Raw genomic sequence first — 16278 nt, forward strand, 5'->3', positions numbered from 1 at the left:
TGATACATCACCCAGCCCTGCTTTGACTAGTTAAGCTGTATTCAAACACAGAGTATGGCATATATGCAACAAAGGCGCCACTGGTTATTTTTCAATCATTTTCTCTCCAAATGATCCCAGTATTATGCAAATTCTGACATTTGCATAGAGAATATTGATAGTTTCCTTTCAAACTATAATGGCTGCAACCCAAAAAACAGCAACAGGCTGTGCTTGAACTAAACTGACAGCTTTTGCATATATTTCATGTTTCAAAGGCACTTAATTAGATATTTCTGCTATGTTTCTTTGGTATTTAACCGATGAAAATGGCTGAATAACAGACTGTTACGTTCTCTTTAGGAAATAACTTTCCAGGACTTTACCAGGACAAATTCCAGGATGTTTCCTATTACTTATATTGTGTCCATAAAGCGGCATGGCCTAAAAGAAGCTAGCACAGCCTCACTTTGCCAGGCATTCCAACACAGAATCCATAGCTTTCCGAACCGCAACAGGTATGAATGGACACTCAAATGGGAAATAACCAGCTAACAATATGCAAAATTTATTAAAACATTTAAACATTTTTATCCATTTATTTTCCAATTGTTTTTCATGACTGGAAAACTAGTCTTTAAAGTTTCTTTCACGATGTGTGGGAATCCTGGACTGTGTTCATTTAGTGAAGTATATTAAAAGCTGGACGACATTCACTCAAACACAATCTGGATGAGTTTACACTGAATCATAACAGGCTCATCTAACAGGTGATCTCAATTCCAACTGTTGGTAAATAAAAATGGTTAGTCTGTACCCAGAACACTGGCAGTTTGGTTTTATCCTGTTCAGTCGAGACTGAACTGCAGATCTGCTGCAGTACAATTTACTGCTGAGAAGCTGAGGAACATACACTGTATACCTCAATAACAGCGTGACATTGTATTTGATGCTCTGTGCGTTCACTCCCAAAAAACAGTTGGTGGCCTGCTGGGTATATGTCAAAAAAAAGAAAAGAAACTGCATTAAAAAGTATAACCTGAAAGAAAACTGCAGAGCCTACAAGAGCAGCGGTGCACACCTGGAGCAAAGCGAAAAAGTCAGCGTACTATATTTTCATTAGAAAGCGAACTCTGGCTTGTGACTCACTTTTGCATGTCCCCATATGAGTAACTCCTGTTTTTGTTGGAGTTCAGTGTCAGCGAACAAAGGTTCTTGCTAAGAGACGGGGCGGCTGCTGCCGCATTTCTAGCGTATTAGTTCCACGCTGACGGTTTTGTCACGCCGATTCTCAGGGATAGAAAACTTATGCAGCCTTCGCTAGATCAATGCCGCTTCTCCTGGGGAATTTTTGCATTGTGTGCAATGCAGTGAAAAACATCAGAGGTGTCCTACTTTTGCGATTGTTCCTACCACAGTCGTTTAACTAATGGGGCCCTTTTCTAAACGAATCAAAAAATGGCAGGAATTGTGATTAATTATCATGTGAAATAATTATCACTCAGGAACACAGAGCAATCACACAATAATGAGCGATGAAATCCCACCGAGGTATGACAGGGGCGCTATTATGACTCCTCTCCATTCTGCCGAGTCAGAATCCTGTTATAAGGGTAAACCAAAGCTGCTGATTGGCTATAAAACCCATGCTTAAAAATAATTCAAGGGTGAAAATTGCTGATCTGGGAACAATGCAGCAGCTTTGGATATTCATTCATAAATCAAACTGAGACAGATGCTAATTGACTGTGTATGAACCTGATCTCATCACCGCCTCGACGGGCTTAAAGCGTGTAGGAGACTGCCTATAAATTGCAAAATCAATGAGCGTAGATGACTGCAATACAGCTCGCAGAGCAAATGTTTGATAAGAGATGTCCATTTTGGCTGTGGAAATGGAAACATGGCATTTGCTTAGCTTGAATTCACACAATCATGCAACTCCAAGGTCTACATCAGCACTGGAAGAGCCTGCAACATGAAGGTCAGTGAAGGTAGGAGGGGTGGAAGGGAGGCGGCAGGTGAGCAGGAAACAAATGGAGCTGAGATGGCGATGCCCTCCGGGAACATGATCGGCAGCCTGTACTGTGCAGACTGACAGGTGTCTGACAACACTATCTCAACAGCCCTCAAACATCCAAACCCCATAAAACACAGAGGCCTGAAAGGGCATATGTGAGTGACAGGCTGGTACATTCGCCTCCTTCAAAGTGGCTGCTGTGATCTATGGAAATTCTTCTGGAAGATCAGCTTTGTATGGATTTTAAATATATGGTAACATAGAATGTATATGGCAAAAATGTATTGATGCATTTGTATTATCTATTGATTTTGAGAAGCTCTGATGGTTTCATTTCCTCACAGCTTGCATGGTTGTGCAACTGGACTGCTTGCTTCAGTAAACCATACATCATCATGAGCATGTAGCTGGAAGACAAATGGCCACAATCATAAGGTTTGCGCTTAAACAGAGTGCATAAAGCATTAGGGACGTCTACATAGATGCACCTAATAAACCACCATGCATGCAATGACAGACATCGCACTGAACATGAAGGACCAGTGAAAACTGGGATCACTCTATTGTCACTATCAGATAAAATCCTTCCAGGAATTATAACTTTACAGGAAAAGGGAATTTACATTTACAGCATTTAGCAGACTTTCCTATCTAGAGTGACTTACAAAAAGTGCTGCGTCTATCTAGAGAAAGTATATTTGCTAGTTACCAATAGGTTAGAGAGAAAGCCGGTCCTGAGCTTTGTTGAGAAACAAAAAGTCACTGTTGATACCCAGAGAAAAATGACCAGAGTTAAACACAGTGCAGTACAATACAATACATTTCAATAAGTGCAGTGCAATACATTACAATTAGTTACATAACTCTGTGCTCATTTAAGTGCTGTATAAAGAGGAAAAAGGTTTTCTAACTGTTACTGGAGTTATAGAATGACTGAAAATTAGGAGGGGAGACCATGCCTGAAACCCTTCCTCCTACCAATCTAACAGCCCATAAATTCCCATCTCTACCTCCTATTTCACATGATGAAGTTGTCGCAATTCCTACCACCACCACTCATCTCATCCTAGCTCCGGCTAGAACTCGGCCCATGTTCTGGGAGTGCTCTCCTTCCTCCCTCAATCTCCACTACTGCCATATGTTGAAGACATGGTCTGAACTCACAAAATGGAACTGCAAAAAAATTGTATCTTGGCAAGTGAAGTTGTCTTACATCTAGTCGATATATCTAATAGTTCTCATTTCGAGTTTGTAATAAGCGTATTATAAGATTATTTAACTGATGTTTATTTCTTTTAACCCTTGTGGTGTTCAGGTCTGTGGGACCCATTTTACCAAAAGAAAAAAATGATGTGATTTATTATTATTAAAACCTCAGATTGTTTGGCCTTTGCTCATTTTCTGTGAAGACCATATAAAATAGCACATTTTCAGTGTCTTAACACTGTAAACCTCCACATTTATATTATGTGGTGTTGGGGTGAACCTGTGGGGAGTAAACATGTGGAGGTGCTGTGTCCTTCACTCTGTTCTACTCCTACATGGCCTGCTGTTAGTGTGTGTGTGTGTGTGTGTGTGTGTGTGTGTGTGTGTGAGGGTGGACAACATGGACAGGCTGCTGACTGGCTACAGCCACTAAAGGAGAACCCTACACTGGCCACTTGTGATATTTTAAACATCTGATATATTTACATAAATTGTTATGGCTGTATTGATTTAAAACAACAATAAAGTAGTGGGTCTACCAGACAACAGAATAACAAAAACATCAACACCACACAAGGGTTAAGGGATGAAGTGAAATTATCTCACTATATTGACAGAACATTTTGCTTGTTGTAAGAAACATGCTTCAAACAAGCAACATTATCTGCTAAAATTGTGAGATGATTTCAATTAAACCAAGAAAAAACAGCAGGACGACATCAAATTCCAAACCAGTCATTGCCCCTAAAAAGCTTCTTAATCCTCAGCTGTGATGGAACAACTATACAAAGAGGAGTTATTGGCTATTATAGGCTATTTTTTTTCACCTGAATAAATGACCAACAGTAAAGCGCATTTGCTTCAATGTTTGGAGCTTCTTTCTTCTTTCTTTTACTGTGTTCTTCATTTTGCAAAACTGTTATGTAAAAGCAACAGAACATTCAAGACTGCGAGATGAAATAACTTCACAGCCATGATGTTATTTGTGATAATACACTGCCTTTACTGTTCTATCGCTTAAATGGAGCACCAAGGTTTTGTTCCGACAGCACCAATATGCCCCACACTACATTCAGTTAGGTAGCTAACCTGAGTACAACCATGAACTGAAAATAAATACCTCACATGCTACATCATCCTACTGTATATGGCCACAAGTACATATACAGTGTCCTCCATAATTACTGACAGCCTTAGTAAAGATTAGAATAAAAAATGACAGAGGAAAAACCTTTGTTTGTTCTAATATAAGACCTTAGTGAGACAAAATAATTCAAACTCAACACAAACAGTTCAAATAAATAAACAAATGAATTAATGAACAAATAAATAAATGAACTCCCAAAAACATGTGCCTCAGTGATTGGCACTCCTGGATTTAGTACTTTGTTTACTCTCTCTTTCTCAAGATAATAGCCCTGAATCTTTTCTTATAATGCTGGATGGGGTGGGAGAATACATATAAATAGATCTTAGAGCAGTCTTCCACACATAATCTCTCCAGATCCTTCAGAGTCCTTGGTTCTCACTTTTATACCCTCTTTTTCAGCTCAGCCCACATGGGTTCAATGGGGTTTAGGTCAGAGGGCTGTCACTGCAAAAGCTTGATTCTGTGGTCAGTGAACCATTTATTTGTGTAGATGTGGAGGTCTGCTTTGGATCACTGTCCTACTGAAAGATTCAAACGTGACCTGGTTTTAGCCTCCTGGCAGAGGCAGCCAGATTCTGATCTAAAATCTCCTGGTAGCTGATGGAATCCACAATGCTGTATCCTCACAAGTTCACAGGCCCTTTGTAATTTAAAGAGAACATCACAAATCCACTGCAGTGGGGATCAGGTTCTTTTGACCTTTAATCTTTAATGCCTAACTCGCCTTTGATGTTTGCTGTCAAAAAGCTCAATTTTTAGGTCTTCTGACCACACAATATGGAGCTTAGTGAAATGTAGGTGTTTATGCTTGTTCTTATTTGTATTTGTGAATTTTATACAACCAACTCTGCAACTGTCCATCATTATCTGCAGATAAAGTTCTGCCTTTCAAACCACGCTTGTCATCCTGCATGCTCTTGTATCTTCTTTCTGTAAGGTTTATTACAGTTCAAGTTATTTGAAGCATCTTAACAATTGCCCTAATAGTGAATATTAGTATTTTTAAGTGAGAAGTTACATTTTATTGCCATTGCTTTGTTTCATGAAAGTTGGTAATTTTTCCTTTCATTTGTGCCGCTTCTCTCTATATATTTTCTATATGTTAATGTGGGACTTAAGCTGGCAGTATATTTCACACAAGGAACTAAATGAACTCAATGAAATTCTGCTGAACACACTGTTGTAAGTATACTTAAAAAGAACCCAGTGTATGTCTTTTTCCCTCAGCACAGCTGGACGGCCAATCCAATCACTGTCAGGAGGAGGTCTCAGATTAGGAGTTCATATGAACACAAACCACAGCATCTTTTTGGCCAAAAAGAGATTACTTTGAAACATCTTTTTCATTGAAAGCATCCTGCTGGCATTTGGGTTTCAGGCCTTTGTATCACCTCATAGTTATACTGCATTTAAACATGAAGGAGCTCCCAGATATTTTATATTTATTATGTTCACGTACCTTGTCTGACATAGTAGTGACATGTTAGAGTGTTTGTGTGTGCTGCAGAGTAGATCACACACAGCAGTGCACCTCAGTGTTATTGCTAGACTGAAAATAGCCCATCAACCAACACATATCCAACAAACAGTATTCTGTTGCCAGAAACTAACCACTGTTGAAAAGCTACAGGATGACTAAAACAAACTGTGATAAAACAGACCTAGAAAAATGATGTTCTACTAAAAATAATATCCAGAATGGCTGTTTCAAAACTGGTGGACAGAAAAGTATCAGGCAAAAAAGTGACACTGTTGATTATTTAAAATAAGAATTTACAGCAAAAATGCAATTACTGTATTATATAGTTGGTATTGCCCCCCCCAAAGACAGATACTAAATAATACATCTGGCAAATTGTTTTGCTTGCTTCAAATGTACACACACACACACAATATATATATATATATATATATATATATATTTTTTTTTTGTGAAAGAATGGGTTGCTCTCTGGAGCTCCAAGTCCAAGTGCAACAAGTCCAGTCGTGAAATTTCCTCACTACTAAATATTCCACAGTCAACTGTCAGTGGTATTATAACAAAGTGGAAGTGATTGGGAACGACAGAGCGGGGTCAGTGGATGCTGAGGCAAATAGTGTGCAGAGGGCCCCAACTTTCTGCAGAGTTAATCACTACAGACCTCCAGACTGCATGTGGCCTTCAGATTACCTCAAGAAGAAGAGTTGTGTAGAGAGCTTCATGGAATGGGTTTCCATGGCCGAGAGTTGCATCCAACTGTTATATCACTAATTGCAATGCAAAGCATCAAATGCAGTGGTGTAAAGCGCCACCACTGGACTCTAGCGCAGTGGAGACGGGTTCTCTGGAGTGATAAATCACACATCCCTGCCTGGCAATCCGACGGATGAGTCTGGGTTTGGCGGTTACCAGGAGAATGCTACTTGTCTGACTGCATTGTGCCAAGTGTAAAGTTTGGTGGGGGATTGATTTTCAGGGGTTGGGCTCGGCCCCTTAGTTCCAGTGAAAGGAACTCTTAATGCTTCATCAGAAGAGATTTTGGACAATTTCATGCTCCCAACTTTGTGGGAATAGTTTGGCGACGGCGCCTTCCTGTTCTAGCATGACTGTGCACCAATGTACAAAGCAAGGTCCATAAAGACATGGATGAGTGAGTTTGGTGTGGAAGAACTTGACTGGCCTGCACAGAGTCCTGACCTCAACTCGACAGAACACCTTCGAATTAGAGCAGAGACTGTGAGCCAGGCCATATCCCTGCAACTATACCAAAATGAGGATAGATTAAAGAGATTTGAGGTGATTTCTCTTGATAGGATCATGTTTTGCAGTGCTGTGCTGGCTCTAGTCCAGCTTTGTGTTTGCTTCTTTGCTGACTATCCTGGACAACTTACAGTCCAGGCCACTGGGAAATCTGTCCTAATGTCATTGTGACTGCAGTGCTGAGAATGATCCACCTGGACCCATACAATACTTGCTCAGACGGACCACAGTCTGTAATTGTAGAGCTACAAGGTGTACTTACATGAGAATGGAACCTGATGGACAGTGAGTGTAGATACAAGGTAAGTGTATGTAACAAAGTGGTCAGTGACTGCATGTTTATTAGATGTAAATTAGATTTTGCTCATTTCAATTTCTAGGGGTGCCAGCAATTGTGGCATATTTTTAAATAAAGGTGATGAAGAACAATCAATTATCCAGAGCTTTTTGATTACCCTCACCAAGGGAGCCAGTGAAGTATTCCAATTTTCTATCAATTTTAAAATGTGACTTTTGTTTTCATTATTCAGGTGCGTCAATAAATTTGGCTCCTAGATGAAAAAAAAGAAAGTCCTCAGAGTTAATATCATCAAATTGCTCAGCTCAGATTGATCTCGTATATCTGTACAAAATCACACAATTAAAGTGTTCTTCAAAGTCCTTGTTAGCAGCTCAGCTACTGGGTTTATATTACTGAAAGAAGAGAATCAAATGAAAGCCCATAGTTTGCTTTACACTGTTAATTGGTTGACCTTTACAACACAGTGGAAGAGCTGATATTGACTCTGTGATGCTAGAGAGAAATGAATGAAGCAGAAATGGCCTTGTGTCTAAAGTCACTTCAAAGGCCAGTGCGGGGGCTCATTGTAGTATGGTGCAGTCATGGGCTGGAGGTTAGGGAACCAGCTCTGTGACTGGAAGGTCACTGGTTCGATCCTCTTGGCTGACAGTCCATGACTTAAGTGCCCTTGCGCAAGTCACCTAACCCCCAATTGCTCCCCGGGCACTGTGGATAGGGCTGCCCACTGCCCCCTAGTGTGTGCGTTCACTAGTGTGCATGTATGTGGGTGTTTCACTGAACGGATGGGTTAAATCGTCGAACTTCACAGTGTGCAAACACAGCGACAAATGGTTGTCTATTCTAGTAAGAGTGAATGAGACGAAAATATATCGGACTTTCTTCATTTGCTGATCAGACTAAAGCAGTTTTCTTAAAGCAATGTTTTCCAGCTCCTGTTCTAAGAAACCTCTGCATGACTGGTGTTACTCTGAGTCACCTGCGTCATATAATTAGCTCATAATTAAGCAATTCATGAGTTAATCAGGTGTTTCAGAGCAGGACTTGAAGCTGCAGTGCAGGAATGAAACTGGAAAACAGTCATGCTGAGCACTGAGCTATGTTGTGAATTTTCATAAAGGAAATACATGAAAATGCATTGCCTTGCCTGAGTGTAAATCTGTGTAACCAAACTGAGACATATCTTTACAAGCATCAGGGTCGCCACAGTGAAGATACGGGAAAAAATGTTAAGAACATTGTTAAGACTGGCTGTTCAACTGATGGAGGTCAATCTTTCTGGATTCTGGTTATCATTAGAGCACTGTTCAAAGACAAGCTTATGATTTGTGAAGTTGCAATAAAAATCTGACTATTAAATCCACTTTTAACTGTTTACAACTTTCTACACAATGTATATTTCTGGCAATCCTATAGGATTTTAGTTAACTACAGCAACTTCTTATCATTTTAAAACCTTTAAACTTAGATTTTGAACTTTCAGGTTGTTTACACTGAAGACTTCAAAGAAGCAGAGCTGTGTCATGAGTCTGTATCTTCTATGAGACAATGTAAACTTGATACATAAACATGTATCCAATTACACATCATATTTACTGGACCTTAAGAACCGCAGTTAGGGGCTGTGGCACAATAAATTAGCCAACCTTGCCATTCATGTTCTAAAACACTGAAAGAAAGGATTAGGTGTGAAATTGTAGGAAAGCTCTGCATGGAGGAAAACAAGTCAATGGCATAAAGAACCACATCCAAGGCTCTAAATGGTTTGTTTATTTGCATTGTTTGTAAACAACAGGATCAAACTGTTTGCCACTTGCCTGCAGCAAGGCAATGTTTTTGAAAAATAAGAATCAGTGTGAATATTCCAGAGATTTAAAGCCATCGAGAAACAGTTTCACAAATCCCCAATTGTGCCTCTGACTGACAGCTTAAAGATGGACAGAATTTGCTAAGACAATTCAACGTTTGCCAACTGAACAGTAACTATGGGTGATGCTGATATCATGTCCATAATGCATCTTTGGCTACAATGTGGCCTCTTAGGTTTGAGGATATTGTCCAAGGGCAAAAATGTTTATACGACAGCAAACTTGAGTGTTGATATTTGAATATAAGAAAATTAAGGAAAACAAACAAACAAACATGCAAAAAGACAGAAATATTTTAGAAACATGACAGAAACAGTAATTATATTTGATCGAATCCCAGAATTACCAGGCTATCCGAACATATTTTGGGTGTGACTTAAAATACTAATATTCTAATTAGCGTGATTGAGATTCCACTGTCCAAGACTCCCAGCCAGCTATGTCACTCATAGATGACGGGGAGACAAGCATAGCTATTACCAATGCAGAACTATATGCAGTGCAGAACTCTACATATTGTAAAACTAAAAACCATGCATAACACACAGTGCAGAACTATATATGCATGTGTTGTTTATTTATGTTTTTTTAATATAAATGTATATCTGTAATTTTATATTTGTAATGTGTATTTTGGCATGTGCACAGTCATTAATAAAAATGTGTGAAAATATTATTGAGTGAAAATATATTTTGATTATTCACATTTGAAAAATCTTTAATCTTCTTTGCTAATAGTTAAGGTTCCTAATGCGTTCTTGTCTTGGACACATGGTTCTAACACCTTGTTGAAAGTATGCCATGAAGAATTAAGGTAGTTCTGAAGGCAAAATGGGGTCCAACCTTTTACTAGCAAGGTGTACCTAATATAGTGGCCGGTGTGTGTATATACAATACAGAACTGTACACAATGCATTGCTATTTCTAATGTATAACTACGCACAATGCATAACTGCAATGCAAAACTATATCCAGTACATAACTATACACAATACAGAACTGTACACAATGCATAACTATATCCAGTACATAACTGTACACAATATAGAACTGTACACAATGCATAACTATATCCAGTACATAACTGTACACAATACAGAACTGTACACAATGCATAACTATTTCCAGTACATACCTGTACACAATACAGACCTGTACACAATGCATAACTAATTCCAATACATAACTGTACACAATACAGAACTGTACACAATACAGAACTGTACACAATGCATAACTATATCCAGTACATAACTATACACAATACAGAACTGTACACAATACAGAACTGTACACAATGCATTGCTATACCTAATGCATAACTGTACACAATACAGAACTGTACACAATGCATTGCTATACCTGATGCATAACTGTACACAATATAGAACTGTACACAATGCATTGCTATACCTAATGCATAACTGTACACAATACAGAACTGTACACAATGCATTGCTATACCTGATGCATAACTGTACACAATATAGAACTGTACACAATGCATAACTATATCCAGTACATAACTATACACAATACAGAACTGTACACAATGCATTGCTATACCTAATGCATAACTGTACACAATCTAGAACTGTACACAATGCATTGCTATACCTAATGCATAACTGTACACAATATAGAACTGTACACAATGCATAACTATATCCAGTACATAACTATACACAATACAGAACTGTATACAATGCATTACTATATCCAACAAATAACTGTCCATAGCTATACCCATTGGAGAACATCCATAACTATACCCATTGGAGAAATATACCCAATACATAAGAATACTAAATGAAGAACTACATACAATGCATAATCATACCCCATGCAACTACATGCAATTTATAAAGATCCATGCAACACTACTATTAATCTACCTGGAAAGAAATTTAGGCTCCTTGGGACTTGCCTCAGTATCGGTTACATCTATTTCCTCTCGAACAATACAATGAATTTTTAAATAGATTAAGCTACTAAATCCAAACAAAGACGATTTTAAAGATCATTACGTTAATCCAACAGATAAGTAGTTCTGCACATGTAGTTTCAACAATGCACTGAGCAGTATTTGTGGAAATGAATGGCAGGGCCTCAGTCTCGATTTGCACATGCAGTAATTGAGTTAGTGACAAAGACAGTGAAAGATGGCTAAGTGCTTGTAATTCATTGTTATAATTGTGTTCTCTGATGTCATTCCATATAAGCTCCAGTAAAAATAGGCAGTGACAGCAGACAGAATGACTCACTCAACTCTGTCTATATTGTTCTCGCCGGCAGCAATCTCAGCTGCCACAGTGCCTGACGACTTTGCCTGCATATCTTTGATCACTATTCTTTCATCTTTTTTGTGAATCAGGGGGCCTGTGCAAAATAGCTATGTGGCATGATACTGTATGCGGAATTCAATCTCGGAGAGTATATGAAAAATAAATTAGGTTTCCTATCACAAACATCTCGGTATGCATCCAGGTGCCGCTGCAGAGCTGCCCCGGAAAATCGTGTCGATAAAAAATGTTACCACATTCATGTTGATTATCAGGGAACTACGCAGGGACAGTCACAACTGACTTAACAGGCATGTGAGAAGTGGAAATTAAAGCCATTATCCCATTGATATAGAAATTGTGATGTAATTGCTATTGTTAGTTACAACAGCAATGGAAAAATGAAGTGAATCATGAGAGAACATTTCTTGTGAGCAGCAGGATGTGGTGCCTTTTGAAATAACAGGTTTGCAAGGCAAGAAAATATACACTACTACTTCAGAGTCTGACATTATTATTTGGAATCAATGTTTTTCAACATTATAAAAACAATTTTGTTGCAGATAAATGTACAAAATGATCATAATATGTTAGCCTTATCCTCCGGGGTCGTGGAGGGTGCTGGAGCCTATCCCAGTGCTCACTGGGCAGAAGGCAGGAAACACCATGGACAGGATGTCAGTCCATCACAGGGCAGACACACAGCCTCTTACAATCACACATACATTCACACCTAGGGGCAATTTGGCGTGTCCAGTTGGACAGACTGCATGTCTTTGGTCCTTGAGGAAACACACACAGACATGAGGAGAACATGCAAACTCCACACAGAAAGGACCCTGGTTGCCCAGCCAAGATATTGAACCCAGGCCCTTCTTGCTGAGGCAACAGCGCCACCATCCTGTCCATTAGTAGCACAATGTAAATAAAATTAAGAACAGCTAGATGTGTCCAGAATAATGAACTCAGTGGTAGTAGACTCTAAAATGACTAACAATAATCTTGTATAACACTGAGAAGATACAGTATTATACAATTAATATCCAAGAATCAGCATATTTCCAAAGAGTAGGTCAAATCTCATGGCATATGACAGCAAATAAATAAATAAATAAATAAATACATAAATAAATAAAATAGATAATTCCAGTACACTAGCAATCATTCTTAGGCCAAGAATTCTTGACATAAAAAAAAATCTTCTAAATTATCTTTTGGAGAACAGAAATATTTAAATCTACATTGCATATTCTTTATTGTATATAAAATAACAAAAAAATAAATAATCGAGCAAGTGATTTTACCCTGTGTCCTGCCTTCTGCCCGGTGACTGCTGGGATGGGCTCCACCTCCCCCCACAACCCAGAAAGACAAGCCGCTTAGAAGATATCTGTGTGTGTGTGTGTGTGTGTGTGCAGTTGAATGTGTGTGATTCCACCCTACTGAACACTGGAATATACATAGACCAAGAGGCCAAGAGATTCTGCACTTCTGCACCTGAAGTATCACCAATAAAACTGGTATGGACTCATCAAGGTACCTGTACTTGCTTGATGTGGCACTGCTTTAATACCTTCTATCAACTATGATATGCATCTAATAAATGTCAGCATTTATTAATACAGAAAAAATAACACCAAACATGAACTCATACACCTTTCGCTCCACCATATACTGTAAGTCAATAGAACTGCAGTGTTGTTCCATTTTGCACAAATGTGTTTGTCATTAATGAAGTAGCTTGTCTTCTTACTTGCACAATAAATGGTTTATTTGCTCTTAACAGAGCAATATTTAGCAAAATTAGGTTGTAGAAAGCAAGCAAAGGGTCATTTACTCATACAAAATATAAAGGGCAGATTCTCAAAAAAACAAGAATTATTATAATTAGTTACTATGCTAATTATCATGATGGTCATACCAGTGAAACATTTTCATTTTCTGCGTTATACAGAAACTTCAAGTGACCCTATAGCTTTTGGAATCCACGGTATTAAAACAACTTTTTTAGCAGTGCACTGAACAATTGTCAACACTCCATCCTTCTTACCTAGATAGTGTGGTTTTCTGCCATAAGGTCCCTCTCACCCTTTTAATGCCAAAGATGCTTTCAAGTTCACGCCTCGATGCCTCAACAAGTTGTCAGCCTGGAATGAAAAAGAAACACTGTTCAAAAATACAACATCTGCTAATAAACTTTTTCTCCACAAAGTTGGGTGTAAATTTAAATGAGCCAAGCTACTTCTGTATCACAAACAGCTGCACCATTTCAAATGAGAAAAAAAAAATGCAGCAGAATGTAACGGGGAGCGAGGAGGCAGACACATGTGCTGAGGTAAGCAACTTTTATTATGGGCAAATCCAGGGTCAGAGTCTAAACGGTCCAGGGTCATAGAGCCAACACAGATTGATTGGGGGGCAGACGTCACAGACAAACCAGAATCAAACATACAAACAGTACAACCAGAACAGTACAAAGACCAATACAAACACCAGCGACCAGACAGGGAAAAACACAGGCTTTAAATACATGAGGAACAGGTGGGAACACAGGTAGAAAGAATCAGGGGTGGAGTCATGAAACAAGGGGGCTGGACAACAAAACCAAAACAAAGAACATGTGGGCTAAACCAAAACACAACACGAACACATGGACAGGACTGGGAGGGGCCAATCGTGACACAGAAACAGGACAACAACTGTATCCAAGTTCTCTTAATATAATTTAGGTTTTTTTAGTAATAAAGCTTTATGTAGCCTTATAGTTTCAAACTTTTAGGAGAAGCTGCACAGACAGACAAGTATTAATGAACTAACAACAGAAAAGCTCTAAATGATATGAGATGTTAGGAAAGAAAGGAAATAATAGACCATAAACAAGAGATGTTTGCTCAGGAGTAAGAACGTAGAGGCCCAATGGGCAGGTATTCATGTTCTCTACAATTCTCTAACTCTTAAGACCTTGGATTGTGTGTGTGAGCTGGTGGCACAAACACAAACACGTAACCTCTACTGAGCCTTATCAGGGATCCTTTATAATAATAATAAATACTGATAACAGTAGACACTTCAGTGATGATACACATGATTTAGAAAACCACCGTCATTATCTTTCTCAAGCCGTGGGGTTAGTATACAACTTTTTACCTCTAATAGATTATGAAGAAACTGAGTATATGACTCTTTCAGGCTGTATTTTTAATAAATAACTAGCTATTACATACAATAAAACTAATCTTACTTGCTGAACCAAACCAAACATATCAACCCACATGAAAACCTGCGCTCTCTCATTATTAGGAGATGGCAACAGTAAAATGTGGTTTGAAGCAAGTGTGCTTGCCAATCTACATCCATAAATCCATGCATTAAAATGACTAGTGTTACAGGTGAGCACAATTTTGGTATTTCCTTTGGGTTCCTCTCTCCTCCATCTCATCATTCACATTCTCTTGTGTTAGTTTGCGTTAGTATTTTTAAGAACCCCACAGAATTTACCAGAATTTAACTAATGAGACATTCAGGACCCCCTGTGTCTTGCACTACCTGGGCTTTCAAATAGGAAAGAAAGGGGGCCTACGGAGCCATGCTGGTGACATCCCATATACATTAAAAATAAAGTGTGGCCATGACTTTTTAAGGGTTATGACCAAGATAATTTAAACAGTGCATTTAAATATTTTTCCCACACCTTACTAAATCATGGCTTCACATTATTTTTTATTTATACGGGGTCACCATCAGGGCTCTGTAGGCACCTGTACATTTGCGCCATGTAGATGTCTAGTTCCCTAGGTCAGAGGGCAGTCCCTTGCATTTTTGATTACTGGCCAGGGAATTGTAGTGTAACAAAGTGAAACACTGGCAAATTTATTTCCATCCACAAAGCGGAACAGCAGATACCAGCATGATAAGATATGTTAAAACTAAAGGACAATTTGATTCTTTATATGAATCAGTTGGCCTGAAACTAGGTAAGGAAGCAAGACATCAGACTCAGTGTCCCCTAACAATGTCTCAATTTGATGACTGCAACTGCCTAAAATCTACATTCAAGGGCCAACCAGTACAGATTCAGCCTGCCTGTGATTCATGGTCATACATTGGGTAGGACCTATGTAATTTATCTCAGACTTTAGAGACTTAGCCAAGTTAGCAACAAGCTGGGTAAAAGCCCAAGCTGATCTTGGTCGAACTTAAACAACTTAGCCATTTGAACCACCAAGATGTCCACAGGCAATATTGTTTGAGCCTTGATGCTCTGCCCTACTACAATAACACTTCTGTCAAACTGACTATAATTTATGGTACATAAAGAAGAAAAGAACGACACTCAGGGGAGATAGAAGGTGGATGCTTGTTTCTCCAGTGACTGCTCCTTTCAGAAACCTGGCCTCATTCCTCTTCCAAGGTCTTGATCGCTTTAGCACTAGAGAGACACAACATTTCTTAGAACAGAGCTTTATCACATCTTCTTTGGTGAGCTACAACATATTGGAATTTCTGCTACATACTGGGACCTTGCAATGTACATTTTCATCATCGGAGGTTGGAGCAACCAAAAGAGAGATCTATAGAAATAAAGCAGATGGCGAAATGGAGACGGGATGTTTGTGTAAATTACATAATTGCTATAAGAACATCTAAACTCAGCACAACATCTAAACCCACAGCAATCTGATAATTTGTCAAATCCTCCAGCAGGCACAAACAAAACGTCCGCTGCAAATGCACA

At 38.9% G+C, this 16278-nt stretch overlaps 1 protein-coding gene across 1 annotated transcript in view; it reads right to left on the reverse strand.

Annotated features, from left to right (window-relative positions):
• The window catches only part of LOC108423419 (leucine-rich repeat and fibronectin type-III domain-containing protein 2), a 166238-nt gene that overhangs the window by 35016 nt on the left and 114944 nt on the right, over positions 1-16278 (reverse strand). Inside the window, exon 3 of the mRNA XM_017690713.2 lies at positions 13594-13690. The gene's annotated coding sequence lies outside the window, so the exon portion shown is untranslated. The remainder of the gene's footprint in view (positions 1-13593; positions 13691-16278) is intronic.

Source organism: Pygocentrus nattereri, chromosome 10 (genome assembly GCF_015220715.1).
Source record: "Pygocentrus nattereri isolate fPygNat1 chromosome 10, fPygNat1.pri, whole genome shotgun sequence".
Classification (NCBI taxonomy): domain Eukaryota; kingdom Metazoa; phylum Chordata; class Actinopteri; order Characiformes; family Serrasalmidae; genus Pygocentrus; species Pygocentrus nattereri.